Source organism: Gasterosteus aculeatus, chromosome 11, assembly GCF_964276395.1.
Source record: "Gasterosteus aculeatus chromosome 11, fGasAcu3.hap1.1, whole genome shotgun sequence".
Classification (NCBI taxonomy): domain Eukaryota; kingdom Metazoa; phylum Chordata; class Actinopteri; order Perciformes; family Gasterosteidae; genus Gasterosteus; species Gasterosteus aculeatus.
Window position 1 is genome coordinate 3,926,054 of NC_135699.1, and position 15,335 is coordinate 3,941,388.

The 15,335-nt window shown below is 48.6% G+C and overlaps 1 protein-coding gene and 1 long non-coding RNA gene across 34 annotated transcripts in view; both read left to right on the forward strand.

Moving 5' to 3' along the window:
• nfixb (nuclear factor I/Xb) overlaps window positions 1-15,335 on the forward strand; it is a 102,899-nt gene that overhangs the window by 38,412 nt on the left and 49,152 nt on the right. The gene's annotated exons all lie outside the window — the stretch shown is intronic.
• LOC144384609 (uncharacterized) lies at window positions 9,730-10,592 on the forward strand. The gene is made up of 4 exons (XR_013451415.1): window positions 9,730-9,860; window positions 10,088-10,204; window positions 10,295-10,346; window positions 10,458-10,592. It is a non-coding gene; the product is annotated as an uncharacterized LOC144384609 (long non-coding RNA).

The following is a 15,335-nucleotide window of genomic DNA, read 5'->3' on the forward strand; positions in this document are numbered from 1 at the left end:
AAAAGCGTTTTGAAAAAATCAAATTAAAGTGCAAGACGAGCAGCAAAACGCTAGAAGAGGATGAATGCGGTTCGACAAAAACACCTTTGGACCAGATGTGAGGCCGCCTGCTGCTTGACAGCTCGGGGGGGGGGGGTAGGGGAGTGGGGGGTGGTGACCGGCGTCGTCCTGTTTTGAAGGACACGATCACTGAACCCTGAAGTGCGTCTGAGATGCGGTGTGCGATCACCGGGGCGGACGGTTCGCGGTGTGGTATACAGATTGGTAAAAGTTGTCCAAGCTCTTGCCTGATCAAAACACGATATCCTGTTTAAAATCCATCCAAATGAAGACATCTGGAAGGGGGCTGCTGGTGTGTGGACGCGGGCCTTCGTCAAACAAAGCGTGCTGCAGTTGACTCATGTTGGTCTACGTAAACAGTTTTGAGAAGCCTACCGAGGCCGATTGACACACAGTCGGTCAGGAGTTTGTATACATGAGGTTGTGGGAAACAGTGGTTGTCTTTCAAAGCGAGTCAGACTCCAGCGGCAGTCTTAAGTCGAGTGGTTGACCCCCCCCCCCAAAACGCCCCCACCAACAAAGCTCCTTCACCCGGCTCTTCCCACCAACAAAGTGCTGCTCTTACGCTCATAGAAAGAGTTGAAAACGACGAGGAACAAGGACGCAGTTAAAGAGAAAGCAAGCGAGGAGGGAAAGAAAAGGGGGGGCGGGGGGGGTGAGAGACAGACCAGATGTGTCTTTTGTTTGGATTTGAACGGAGCGGAAAGGAAGGGTGTAGGAGTTAGGAGGCGAGCTTGCGAGGAGGGGAAAGCAGACGGGGAAAGCAAGTGGGAGTGAGTGAATTTGTCTTCTTTTTTTTCTCGATGGGAGGACTGTAATGAAACCAAAGCATTCATAGCCGAGAGGAGGGGGGGGGGGGGGGTCTGCGCCATACAGTGTGTGATTACCTACCGGCAAACCACATTCATTACACTAATTGCTACAATGGTCCCGGCGGTTGGGGGGCTGAAAAGGGGACGACAGAGAGAGGGGGGGGGGGTTGACATTGTTAACATTTGTTAGGCTCATTGACTCCGGTATTCATGGTCGCCGGGATGTTCTTCACGGAGCGAACCCACAACGGCGAGGTCTCACGCACCGGCGGGCTCAGTAGGCTGCCTTCGCCCCGGTCACGAGCGCACGCGTGTAGAAGGCGTCACGCAAACGCAGGCAGACATTTAACCAAAACACCCCATAAGGGGGCCAAGAAGACTGAGAGACGAGGCCTCTGCTGCATATCGCTGCACGAAATACCCGTGACTTCCAGCAGCTTGTGTCAATATTTCACTCTCTCTCGGTGTGTGTGTGTGTGTGTGTGTGTGTGTGCGCCCTGGTGTGAGCACACACACACACACACACACACACATACACACACAGCTCAATCTGCCGAGTGCGTCGCGGCGCAGGAGGGGAATGCTGCCAGTTGTGATCACCAATATGGCCGGCAGTTGTTTATGAAAATGTGCAGCACGTTGCTGATACCTCTTGCGTGCCTTCACAGGAAATGAAGGACTAAGTGACTAAAACCCCCCCACACACACACACACACACACACACACACACACTCGTCACATCTGACCCCCCCCCTCCCTCCCTCGTCTGACTGATCCGGTTGCAGTGGCCTTGTCGTTGACGTGTTTCTACTCTCGGTTTTGCCTTTGTGTGTACGCGGGTCTGAGGGGGGCTTGCTGTCACGTGATGTCCCTCTACGGGGGCATCGTGGCCGTACCCATGTGTGATGAATCTGGGAGGTCGAGTTTGAGTCAGGAAGATTGATGATGAATTCTATCAGGTCTCCATTTGTTTTTATTTGTTTCGATACAGAAGTCAGAAATAGGGAAAACGGGATTGAGTGGGGAAGGGCTGCAGGTTGTCATGACAACGCCGCCACGGGGTCTGCCTTTCTCGCCATAGGGCGACAGCTCCCGGGCGATATCGCGCTTCCTCGCCCTCGTCGAGACGGCCACGCTCGATTGAAATGCTGTCTTGAACTGTGGAGTGAAGAGAGAAGAAAAGTGAAAGTGAAAGCAAAGAACTAACTAACGAACTATCTATCGATGTTAGCGATCTGCATCAGGTGATCAACAGCTGGGATGACGAGTGCTGTCAGATCGAGCCCTTTTTTATAACGCTTTTTAAAAAAATAGTGGTTTCTATTGATGTGGTCAGTCTTTGGTTTATATATATTTGTGTGTGTGTGTGTGTGTGTGTGTCTGACTTTACTACGGCGCCTGAAGGTAACGTGAGGCTCTGGACTCCCATTTAACACAATTGCAGAAACAAAGTTTGAGCTTTGTTTTTGTGAGTTTGTTTTTTTGGTGTCTTGGATCGCGATGACAGTTGACTCCCCACTCCCACTTCCCCTCCCACGCCCCCCCCCCCCCCCTCTCTCTGTCTCCCTCTCCCCCCGCTCGCTGTGGCACGGGGCTTCCATGCAGGGCGCATTTGTAGTTGGTTCTGGGAGCGTGCCGAAAGGTCAGAGGTTACAACAACTGGGCCTCCCGGGAACCTCCCTGCATCCCCTTTACCCCCCTAAACACCCCCCCCCCCCCAACCCCTCCTGTTCTCATGTCAGGGCTACAGATCACTTCCAGATCCCCCTGACGCATTAGGAAGTGTAGAAACTTCTTGCTCCTGTTATCCTTCACTTACTGCTGACAACTTTTTCCTATGTCTTTAAGTAAAAGCCCCCCCCCTCTCCCCCCCTCTCCCCCACCTTCCCTCCCCCCTGCCTTCCCCTCGCCTTGCTTAAGTATGCTTCATATCCATACTTGTCATTGTACACACACACACACATCTGTATGAATGGGCCATTGTTGTTTCTCAGGGTGTAACCCTCACAGTGTTAACATAATACAGTGCATTGCATTCTGTGTGTGTGTGTGTGTGTGTGTGTGTGTGTGTGTGTGTGTGTGCGCACGGGGGCGTGCGCGGCTCCTCAGAGGATATTTAGTTCCTTCCTCCTCGCCAACAGAAGAATGCTGCCGCTCTCTGAGGTGTGAAATTGCACCGTCACCTGCTTCACCTGCAACGGAGACAGAGACGTCCTGTCACGTCCTCTTCTTCTGGAGATCTGCATCCGCGTCTCGCCCAACGGCGTTCACCCCCCCCCCCCACCCCCCCCTCCCCGCTTACCCCGCCCTCTCAGCTTAACATCTGTTTCGGGTGAGGGCCAGAAAGGAGGAGGAGGGGGGGGGGGAGTCACGCTCTCAAAATTAATTAGCGCATTACCAAACGCTTGAGTGCAAGAAGATGCCTCGCTGGACTCCCTCCCCCCCCTCCTCCCCCCCCCCTCCTCCTCCCCACTACTCCTCGCTTCTCCCTAATCCAATGGCGCTTTATCACCCAGGACCAATTAAAGTAGGAAGCGAGGTCGCTGACCCACCTGTCAGGCCTCGTCAGCTCCCGCGTCACCTGAACGGGGCCATGCCCCCACAGTGAGGGCGGGGGGGGGGGGGGGCACAGCGTGAGAGAAGTAGGGCGGGTGAGGAGAGGCCGGGCTGCGACTTGTTCCCCTGAGCCTTTCCCGCTGACCCCCCGGGAGAAGCCCCCCCCCCATCCCACGCGTTGTGCGTTCAGAGATCCATAAAATACTCACCATCCAGATGTTTGGAGCGGCAGCCACTAGTCAACTTCGACAGAAACATTTCAATAATGGAATTATTGTCTTTTTCGTGCAACATTTACAGAGAATCCAATTTTTTATTTTACTCTCCAATCCTGAGACTCCCTGCTTCTGTGGCGTGTCGTCCACGATGAGGGACAAGTCCTCGTTGTGGGAGTGACGTGAAACGCGACAGTGGGTGAAATCACACCACGTGCTCTGAACGAGGGCGCTGTGAGAATCAATGAAGTTAGACGTCTTGTCCCCGCGACTTTGGACCGGAGCGTTGTCCCATTGTCCCGCGTCCCGACTCCTCCACTCCTTCTGTCCACCGCAACGCCTTCATTCCTTCCTAGACGACATTTTTGTCACACTCTCTATCCAACCCCCCCCCCCCCCTTAATCCACCTCTAAACCTCCATCCAAAACTCCACTTTTCCTGTTTACCTTTTACTCCCTGCTCGTCCTCCCTAAGCGGCGGCTCACCCCTCGTCTCCCTATCCCCCCCCCCCCACTGCTGTTTTGCGCCATGTTTACCTCCATCGGCCACCAGATGGTTTGTGTTAGAACTCTCTGGAGAACAGTTTGACAGCTCAGATGATTTTCCCTTTTCTTTTATCCCTCCCTGATATTATTTTAACATCGGGGGAGTTTGCGTGGACCTGGAGGAAGTCAGAAGAAAGGAGGGGGGGTAAAAGGAAATTAAACTATGAGAACCCCTCAAGTATTAAAAGCAATTATTCCCTCAAGCGGCTCGCTCTAGTCATGTTCCCCGTGTTAGATAACGGCACGTATACCGTGATATTGATTTAAATCACGTCTCTAAGGGGGATCTCACCCTCTTTTTGGAAGACAGGGGGGGGGGGGGGGGGGGGCTGCCAGAAGTAATTGCTTGTTTACGGGTATTTACTTGAAATCTGTCAACGGCGGAGAGAGAAGAAACAAGAGTTAGTGAGAGAAACGGAGGGGGAAGTGTGTGTGTGTGTGTGTGTGTGTGTGGACGTCAAAGTGTCTTTAATATTACAGCAGCATAACGTCCCTCTGTGGATTTGAAGGTAGGGACGAGCTCAGGCTGCTGATGGAGGCCGAAGGGCTACAAATGACCTTGAGACACGATTGTTTGGTGACACAGCAAAGAGCGGCTCAATGGAAGATACAGATTGTTTGTTTTCTCAGGACTACGAGTTACTTTTTTTTTTTTTTACTTTTCACTTGTTAAACAGTTTGATAGGTTTATATGATTGATAACATCCTTATTCCTTTCATTGAAAACGGATGTTTTTTTCTGAATGTCTGTCATTATTTCTTATGACGCCCTTGTCACAAACTTAATTAACTTGGCAGTTGAAGGCCCACATGTAGCTTAGCATTAATGCTGGAATCTGGAGCAATTTACCCAGTTTCCAGTCCATATGCTAAGCTAGGCTAAATCACGGCTTTTGCTTCAGCTTCCTCCTGAGCAGCTGCCCATTTGGTGTAAGGGGAGGCCTAAGTCGGCCGGCCCGCCTGACTGCTCCCAGAGTCTCCTCCTCCTCCTCCTCCTCCTCCTCTTCCTCCTCTTCCTCCTCCTCCTCCTCTTCCTCCTCCTCCTCTTCCTCTTCCTCTTCCTCCTCCTCCTCCTCCTCTACTCCCATTTTCACCCCCCTCCCTTTACCCTCCTTCGTTCCCTCCCCGAAGAATCACAAACAATCAACCCTCTGTAAGATCTAACCTCCTCACGTGGTTCCCTCCCTCCCTCTCTAGTTTGTTCTTCTACTCACTTGTCCCTCCCTCCTCCCTCCCTCCCTCCCTCACCTCTCGCAACGTTACAGCTTTTCGGGTTGCGTCTTTGGTCCGTCACTCATCTCTCCTGAGTGATTCTGCTAACCCTCGGGCTCCCGGCCAATGGCGGCGGTGATTCATACCTCATAGCGCAGTCCAATGACAGGAGCATCACCACAGCGGCAGCAGCTACTCCCCCGATGAGGTGGCAGCTTGAGTCCCACGTGATGGCAGCCGCTGTGTCGCTCTGGCAATCAGGAACATTTATTACTGAAACATGTCAGACATACGAGGAATTTGACTGGTTGGTGCATAACATCAGACAGTAAGATAATAGACAACACGGTGACGGAGGAATTTCAATTCAAAATAAAAGTTGAAAATAAAGTGCACCCGCGAACAGAAAGTGAAAGTGTGTGTGTGTGCATGTGGAGTGTGAAGGGAGTGACCGGTGGGACGGCAGAGTCAGTCAGTGGGGGACCTCAGCCTCCTGCCAGAGGGACGGGGCACAAACAGGTTTTGGAGGGGGGGAGGAAGGGAGGGCGGGAGGGCGGGAGGAAGGTGGGCAGACGGGCACTATCTCCGAGGACGCAGGAGGCACACGTTCTGATGGCCTTCGCCGGCCAATCAGATTGGAGCAGAGACCGGTTCATTCTCCACACTAACATCATCGCTCGGAAATCATCAGCGCCCTTTTCCACTTCATTCAGTTTCATTGCACAGTTTACCCAGATCCAAGTCAGTTTTCCATCCACAGCGTGTGTGTGTGTGTGTGTGTGTGTGTGTGTGTGTGTGTGTGAGAGAAGCAGATAGGATACGGATGAAGAACAGGTTGTTTTCTTTCAAGTCTGGTTTCCAACGCGTCGAAGGACACAGGATTCCACATTCTCGCCTGGACTGTACTGGTGTCATCAACGTGTTGTGGCCCCTCTACCTGCTGCACGGGGCCACCTGCTGCGCTCATTCACGTGGCTCCACCCCGACACTGAAGCAGCATTTCTCTCTGCAGAGTCTTGTACTGTACTTTTCCCTGGCTGCAGTTCTGTTATTCTTTCTCCTCCTTTTTGCTCTGTGTGTGTCAGGAAGACACACACACACACACACACACACACACACACACACACACTCACACAGCAGTCGTAAAAGCAGGTTAGAGTGCGAGTCCGACCACTGGACAGTGTTTGTACAGAATGCTTGCACATGTCAAACCTGGCTTGTTGAACTTAGACCGCAGCCCGAAGCAGAACCACCGCTCGGCTCCGGGTCCACAGCGCAAAATACACACGTGTTCACACACTCCTGTGCATGCACAGGCATATGCAGCGTGCACATGTATGCATGCATATGCAGACACACACACACACACGCATACTGAGAGGGGTTACTCGGTACGTTCACAAAAAAAAGAGAAAAGAATTACCTCACTTGAGCTGTTTCAGAGAGAATGAAAAGCAGACAGAGGAGGAGGGGGGAGACGGGGGAGGGTGGGGGAGAGGGGGGGGGGGATGTCACATGAGAGTTTGTGTGACGCACGCACATTTAGATGTAAGCTCACAGGCCGGCGGATGATTAGGGGAGAAATCACAGCCATTGCCTCCTTTGTCTTCACTTATTCTCCTGTAGCAGGTAAGCGGGAGGGACTATATGGGGCGGGGGGTCAGGGGGGGCAGAACCACAGATGCTGTCTTTTAATTTCTTTTTAGGGCTCGCCTCACTCTTCCCTGTCAAAACCAAGTCCCGAGGAGGAGCGCAGGTTTCAAATAGTTTGTGCAATGGGAAAGATTTTCTTATGAGATGAATCCACTTTGTACACGACTCTCATCTAAATGATTATGTTTCCATCTTGGTTTGCTACCTTTTTTTTTCCCCAGCCAGAAATAAAACGAGACGGTGGACTGAAGTACACTGGTTGAATAAAAAATGCTCAGGCGACAACGTGATAAAAATGAACGTGAAAAAAAGCACTTTCAAAGGGTTAAAGGTGTACACGTTGGTATTGTATGAATTTGACTGTAAATGGACCATAAGCTACTAAATGAACCTCATGTTGCCTTGAAGAAGACTCCTAATAAACTCGGTTTCCATGTATACTGAGGGAATAAATCCAGAGAGTCATTTTCTCATAGACTTCTATACAAACTGAATTCTCTCTGGGGAGCAGAGGACTCGTCCCCTTAATGGCCTGTAAAAAACGGGTTTTGATTTGATAAAGCACTCCGTCCAGAGACGGAACACGAACAGATTTTCAGAATCCACCATAAGAATATTTGGGGTCTTATCCGTGCTTGAGGCCTTTGAATCAGGTCCACTTTTCGCCGCACACATGTTGCACTTCTTGGTCCTCAGCACCAAGTCGCCCACGGAGGGAGCACGACATGGTCACGTGGCCAGCTTTGTTGGAGCGCCTCGGGGACGCCTCTTCCAGTCCCTAAGTGGGTGAAATCAGCCCCAGATAATCACCTCCTCCCGGGCCACAGACACTCTCAGCACGGGCCCGTTTTACAGCCCATTTACCAAGAAGAGAGGGAGCGCCGTGCCTCGCTGACCTCTGCTCGCTTTCAGACCACACAGCTGGTAGGAGCGGAGGGCGCTTCCTCCATCGGCTCTGAAATTACCCCCCAACTCCCCCCAACTCCCCCCAACCCTCCCAAGAATAAGAAGCGCGCGCAAATCAGCGGGGGAGAGAACGCAGCTGGAGTCGGCCGGCGAAGTCTTCTTCCTGACGTGACAGCGGGGAGACCGCGGGGAGAAGTGGTCCCGTGTGTTCTGTGGAGAAGTGCGTCAGTCGCGTCCTCAGCCCCCCCCCTCCCCTCCCCCGGTCTCCCACACTCCCCTCCTCCTCTCGCATGGTGTCTTAAATGTGTCTTCCGGCCTGATTACGCCTGAAGGGTGGCAGAGGAGGTTCTCGCTATACATGAAGAAAGGGTCTCTGTGGAGATGAGCTGCTTAGAATCAACACATTAGACCCCCCCCTCCAAAGTAACTGAATGATGCAACACACACATGTATTCCACAGAGCGCTATGTATTAAGACGCCAACAAGTAAGGAAGATGAAGAGGGTTAATGCTGCTGAAACAGCCCCCCCACACTCAGAAATTAATGCTTTTCTTGTTCCTGTAAAAAGATGTAATGCCAGGAAGCCACCAACAGTCACGTGACAGTAGTATATAGCCTCTACTTTTGCGCGTGCATGTGACCTTTGACCTCAGTCACATGCCAGAGGGCGTGCAAGAGGGAACTTTTGGGGGGTAGGAGGGGTGGGGGGGGGGTGGGCATGTGACCGCCGCCATTTTGACCGGAAAAATGCGTCATTGAACTTTTGGGGGGTAGGAGGGGTGTGGGGTGGGCATGTGACCGCCGCCATTTTGAAGTCATGCCCCGGAAATGCGTCATTTTACGAATGGATACGTAAACCATTTTTGACGATGATGTGCTTGGTTTTGATTGGAAATTTGCCATATCAGTGGGTGTTTTATGCGATGGGCGTTAGTTTTGACCGGAAACACGGGACTGTAGGAGGGGTTTCATCATATATATAGATGTGTTATTTGGCGCCTCGATCGAACTTTCCTTTTGGAATGGTTCACGCTCCAGGATTCTTAGTGAAACAGCAGAGGCCTATCCCAGTGTGGTCCCAGTGGCGTCTTCTTCTTCTTCTATTCAAAGGTATGAGAGGCCCCGCCACAAACCAGTGAGACATTGGTTCTTCTGTGCAGATTCACCAATATCAGCTTAATGCATGAACTAGGGGGCTATCTTCTTAGCCAATAGAACACAATTTGTAACCTAACAGAGGAAAGCCCTCAGCAAAACATACATCTTAAGGTTTAACGAGGAGCACATATGCCGACTTAGTGTAGCATTATGTGACACAGTACACAAGCCGGGGGCCAACCCCCAAACGTCTTCTTTTGCTTCTCTTCAATTGTATGAGAGGTCCCACCACAAACCAGTGAGACACTGGTGCTTCTGTTCAGATTCAAAAATAACAGCTTAATGCATGAACTAGGGGGCTATCTTCTTCTTAGCCAACAGGACACACATTGTAACCTAACAGAGGAAAAACCCCTCAGCAAAACATACAGTTTTAACGAGGAACAAGCGTGTCGACTTAGGGTCGCATAATGTACGCAGCACCCAAACGGTGCTAAACCCTAAATAGCTTGAGAGCCCCACAGGGATGGAGAAAAACAGAGTCCTTATGTGGTAAACAGTGAGCAGTTTGTTTAGTTTTAAGCAACATATGAACCCTCACCCCCACTGAGACCCTGGCGTGTGAAAAAACAGGGTCCTTAGTTGGTAATGATGTTGCATTCGGGGGGTATGGGTCTCCTATATAGATACAGCCACGGTTCCCTTCTTGACACCCTGGCAGACTGGTGCATCCTCACATTTAAGACATTTCCAGTGAGAGCCAGATGTACTACAAGGGGGGAGCAATGGACCAGATATGTGGTAAGTACTTATTTCATTGTCAAATATATATATATATATATATATATATATATATATATATATATATATATATATACATACACACACACATACACACACACACATACATTGGTATAAATTAAAAAAATTAAAAATAGAAAGCTTTAAAGATTGTACTATGTCGAGTGATTCATATTTGTTTTTATATATTTATATATATTTTTTTAATAGGTATTTATACCTTTTAGAAATAGATGACAGCGCGCATCCTATACATGGGAGTCTTGAAAAACTGGAAAAGGAGATTGCTGCACTCAGTTGTCTACCAACAACGACTACGTGCCCCAACCAGGGAGCTGGCACAGGTAGGGAAAATGACAGTATGATATAAGCTTTCTATATATTTATTATTTGACGAATCATTCAAATGATTTTATAATTCTATGCTCCCCCAGTGAAAAAAAAAAAAGTACATACGGGTGTCCAGTCTGAGAGACCTTCTACAAGGTATGTGACATCATCCATATATATATATATATATATATATATATATATATATATATATATATATATAGACATTTGTTTTATAACATGTTTTGACCATGTATGCTTGTACAGCAGGGTGCAGATTGACCGGTCTACACCAACAAAGGACACATGGTACTATCCAGAATGTTTGACTGACGAGGAAATGCTGCAGGCGGTCTGTGACTATGAAGAAGAGAGTACTACAATAGGAGCAACATCGGCAGAGTGTGTAACCCCATTTCAACAAAACAGAGCAGGTATACCCACAGAACCCACGGTGGTGATTGTGCACCCGAGGGACACAGCTAACCCCTTATATGTAGAGTTGATAAATGAAATCAGTGAACTGCGGCGTTCCAACACCGCATTAAAAGAGATAGTAACCGATCTATGTAAGAAACAAGAGGAGGCTAGACAAACACAGGACGCCAACGGCTGTTCCATAAAACAATACCTGATAGCTCAGAATGCATCCAGTGAAGCTATCATAGCTCTACTTACAAATAAATTTTATCCAAGGTGATCTACTAGGCATGGTGTCTATAAGGGGTGGTGTCTAAATAAACAATACAGACGTGTAGTATGCCTCCCCCCAGAAAAGTTTTGAAGAGGGGCACGGGTGATATACATCGATCAGGGGATAACCATAATAATAATGATGATGGGTATAGGGTCCTGTTACAGAATACAGAGAAACAGCTTAAAAGCCTACGTGCACTGGTGGAGAGATCGCGCGTTGATGCTGCTGCTGCTGCTGCTGCTGCATACCCTGCCGAAGCTTTTCATGATGTTGACAGAATTCATTATACGGAACAACATTCATCGTATCTAGATAGCGGCTATGCAGACTTGGTCAGTGTCCTAGACCCAGGGTTTAATACCACAGGCGCAAATAGCCACGTGTTGGATCATGCAGACGGCCCACTTGTGTACACAGACAATGATGCAGGGGCTGGGGGGTGTGTGTTGGCAGAAATATGTGACGACCGGCTGAATCAGATGGGGGCAAATGGAGATGTGGAGCATGAACAGGGTGTTGGGGGGCCTGCTGAGGGTCATGAGGGAGGGTCATGGGAGCAGGCCCGAACAGAAGGGGGGCATGATGATACACTAACAGGAGGAGGGGAGATAATGAGGGGGGGTGAGACCTCCTCAGGCATAGAGGGAAGGACAGTCACCATGAGAGAGATGCCTTCATTCAATGCATTTGAGCTTAGACAAGGGGTTGATTTCAGAAACGTGGATCTTACTGACCTCGAGCAAATCCCCTACATGGTCAGAGAAATAGTGGCGGGTGTAATTGATAGAGCTGTAGAGGCCTCTCCGGCTGGTAGTGTGCTGAACGTTTTGTTACGGGGACCTTCATTGGCTAGTGACATACAAGCTGTTCTACGCGTAAACGAGTCGTACAACTCTGACTTGTTTATGGAGCAAATTGCACAAGTGATACAGAGCAATGATGAGACTATAACGGATGATGAATTGGAATTAGTGATCACCGTAGCTAAAAACAGAAACGGTGGGGGTTATCTAAAATTAGCAAATGTCCCATATGATGTGATATTATCAAAGAAGGGTCGGTTTCTGCACACCCCTGACAATACTGATAATAACCTGTGCTTTTCGCTCTGTTTAGCACATTTTAATCATCCAGACATGTCCCTGCAAGATAAAGTGAGATTTGCAACTCAACTACATAGATCGTTGGGTTTTGGACCAATGCACAAGGTCTCATTCTCCGATGTAGATGCTTTCGAAAGACATCTGGGTGTGAAAATCATAATCTTCCACCATGCAGCAGCAGGTCGTAAACGACTTCAGTGTTTCCAAACCCACGATGCGCCTCATCCCCGGACAGTCTGGTTATATCTACACAATGACCATTATCACCTGATTGAAAACCAGCAAGGCTTTTTTGGGGCAAAACAAGTATGTCAGTATTGCTACCAAGCCTATGAACATCGATTATACCACAGCTGTGAACAGCTGTGTAATGTGTGTTTTACATTAGAGTGTCGTACACAGCTGGGTAAAACACAGAAATGCGGTGATTGTAAACGCATATGTAAGTCGAAATATTGTTTTGATCAGCACAAGCGGCCAGAAAGCGTCCATGCCCTCATCCCCTGTGATGCTATGAAATACTGTGAGGCATGTGGAAAAACATACAAAGCAGGACAAAAAGCGCACAAATGCGCGCCAAAAGTCTGCGTCCACTGTGGTGAGCAACAGTTGGAGAGCAATGATAAACATGAGTGTTTTATTCAGCCTCTTGAAAAGAAAGAGCCGCAAACAACCTACATATTATTTGACTTTGAGACAAGGTTTCATAACGGAAAACACGAGGCAAATTATGTATGTGCTATGGATTTAGAGGGAAAAAAGTTTTGTTTCAGTACTTTGAATTGTGTGGACACCTTTGTGAAGTATTACAGAAGACCTAGATACAAAGGCTACACGTTTATCGCCCACAACGCATCCGGCTTTGACAACTATATTCTGTTGGAATATTTTGTCAAACAAAAGATCACTCCGCAAGTCACCATGAGAGGGAGTCGGGTGATACTGATGTATGACAGGTCATACCGGCAGAGATGGATTGACTCATTCAGTTTCCTTCCCATGCGATTGTCAAAAACCCCCGCTGCCCTAGGGTTCAGTGATGTCGAGAAAGGCTATTTTCCCCACAAGTTCAACACCCGGGAGCATGAGTATTATGTCGGTAAATATCCTGATCCGTCCTACTACGGCTTTGACGATATGAGTGATAGCGATAAAGCGAGATTCATGGAATGGTATAATACCGTTTCAGGAGGAACATTTGACTTCCAAAAAGAAATCGGACGCTACTGTGTTAACGATGTAGAAGTGTTGCGAAAAGCCTGCAGCATCTATCGTGAGACATTCATAGAGTGCACGGAACTTGACCCCTTCTCATTTACCACCCTAGCATCGAGCTGCATGGGGGTGTTCAAAACCCTGTTTCTCCCAAAGGACACAGTTGCTCTAACGTTTGAGGGGGCATACACTGCTCAGAATAAGACATATTCTGATGTATCGATGCAATGGCTTGAATATGTGGCCCTCACAGAGAATATTGAGATTAAACATGCTCTCAATCACGGTGAACAGCTTTTTGAGCCGTTCTATGTGGATGGCTATAACTCTGTAACAAACACTTGCTATGAATTTGCGGGATGTTTTTTCCACGGATGTGTCAAATGCCACGTCCAGAGCGACATGAACCCTGTTACAAAAATCACCTACGGTAGACAATACAGGGTGTTCATGGACAAAATATATTCTCTACAAAAACAACACGGGCTGCGAGTTGTAGTGATGTGGGAGTGTGAGTGGTCGTCGTTAAAACGGATGAGCGGGGCTGTACAGGCTTTTATGGTTACTTACAAAAAGCGTGAGCGTCTAGAGCCTAGAAAGGCCCTCTTTGGGGGACGTACAAACGCTATGAAGCTGTACCACAAGATCGGTGCTGATGAAAAAATCAGGTACTACGACTTCACCAGTCTTTATCCGACGGTTCAGGCTAAAAAGCAGTATCCAGTTGGACATCCTCAGGTTATCCTGAAGGATTTTGAGTCTATTGACAAGTATTTTGGACTCATAAAGTGCACAGTGCTACCGCCCAGAGGGCTGTTTCACCCGGTCCTACCATACAGATGTCATGACAAACTCATGTTCCCATTGTGTGGCAAATGTGCTGAGGATTTGAATCAGAGTGGCGAGTGCACTCACGGAGACAGAGACAGACTGCTGGAGGGGGTCTGGGTGTCAATTGAACTGCAGAAGGCTGTGGAAAAGGGATACAGGCTTGTGTCCATTGATGAAGTTTGGCATTTCCCCAACAAAACAGACACATTGTTCAGCGGGTATGTGAAGACATTCATGAAGTGTAAACAGGAAGCGTCAGGCTACCCTGGCCATGTTAAAACCCCCGACGACAAGGAGAAATATGTCAAAGACTATTTTGAAAAGGAAGGCATTCAATTAAACCCTGACAAAATCAGGGTCAACAAAGCCATGAGAAGCTGCAACAAACTCCTCCTAAACTCTTTGTGGGGCCGTTTTAGTATGCGCAATAATATGCCTGCATGCGAGCTGATCACAGATCCGGCTCGGTTCACACAATTGATGTTTAGTGACCACTTTGATGTGCGACAATTCTGTTTTATCTCAGATGACGTGGCTTTGGTACAGTGGCGACATGCAGACGCCCGCGGTTCCCGTATAAAAGACGTAAACGTCTTTATAGGAGCCCTGACAACTGCCCATGCCAGATTGATGCTCTACGACTTGTTAGACAAACTGCAGGAGAGGGTCTTGTACTGTGACACAGACAGCATTGTCTTTACATCGAGAGGGAGCGACTGGGTGCCGCCCCTGGGGGCATATCTTGGTGACCTGACTGATGAGTTAAACAGCGGAGACATATGCGGGCTGCCTAGTGAAGACTACATCACAGAGTTTGTATCAGGAGGACCCAAATGCTATGCCTATAACACGGTACAGGGTAAAACAGCTGTCAAATGTAAAGGCGTCACATTAAACGCTAGAAACGCATCCGTCGTCACCCCCCAGTCACTGATTGGCCTCGTACAGGCTTATGTAACCAATCACAACACACACACTTTGACCACAGTGTCTGAAACTATCAGGCGTGATAAAAAGAAGTTCCATCTTAAAAACGAGACAGTTTTTAAGCAAGTCAGAGTGGTGTACAATAAGCGGAGGGTGTTGTCTGACTATACGACCCTTCCTTATGGATACTAACAGCGATCAGGGATTTGATGCACGACTACAACACCCCTTTAGTTTGGTAGTGAGTGGGCCTTCAAACTGTGGAAAGACTTTTTTTGTCAAGGATATTATTGCAAATGCTGAGAGGGTTATTTCACATCGTATTGACAATGTCGTCTACATTTATTCATGCTGGCAGCCTTTATATGATCA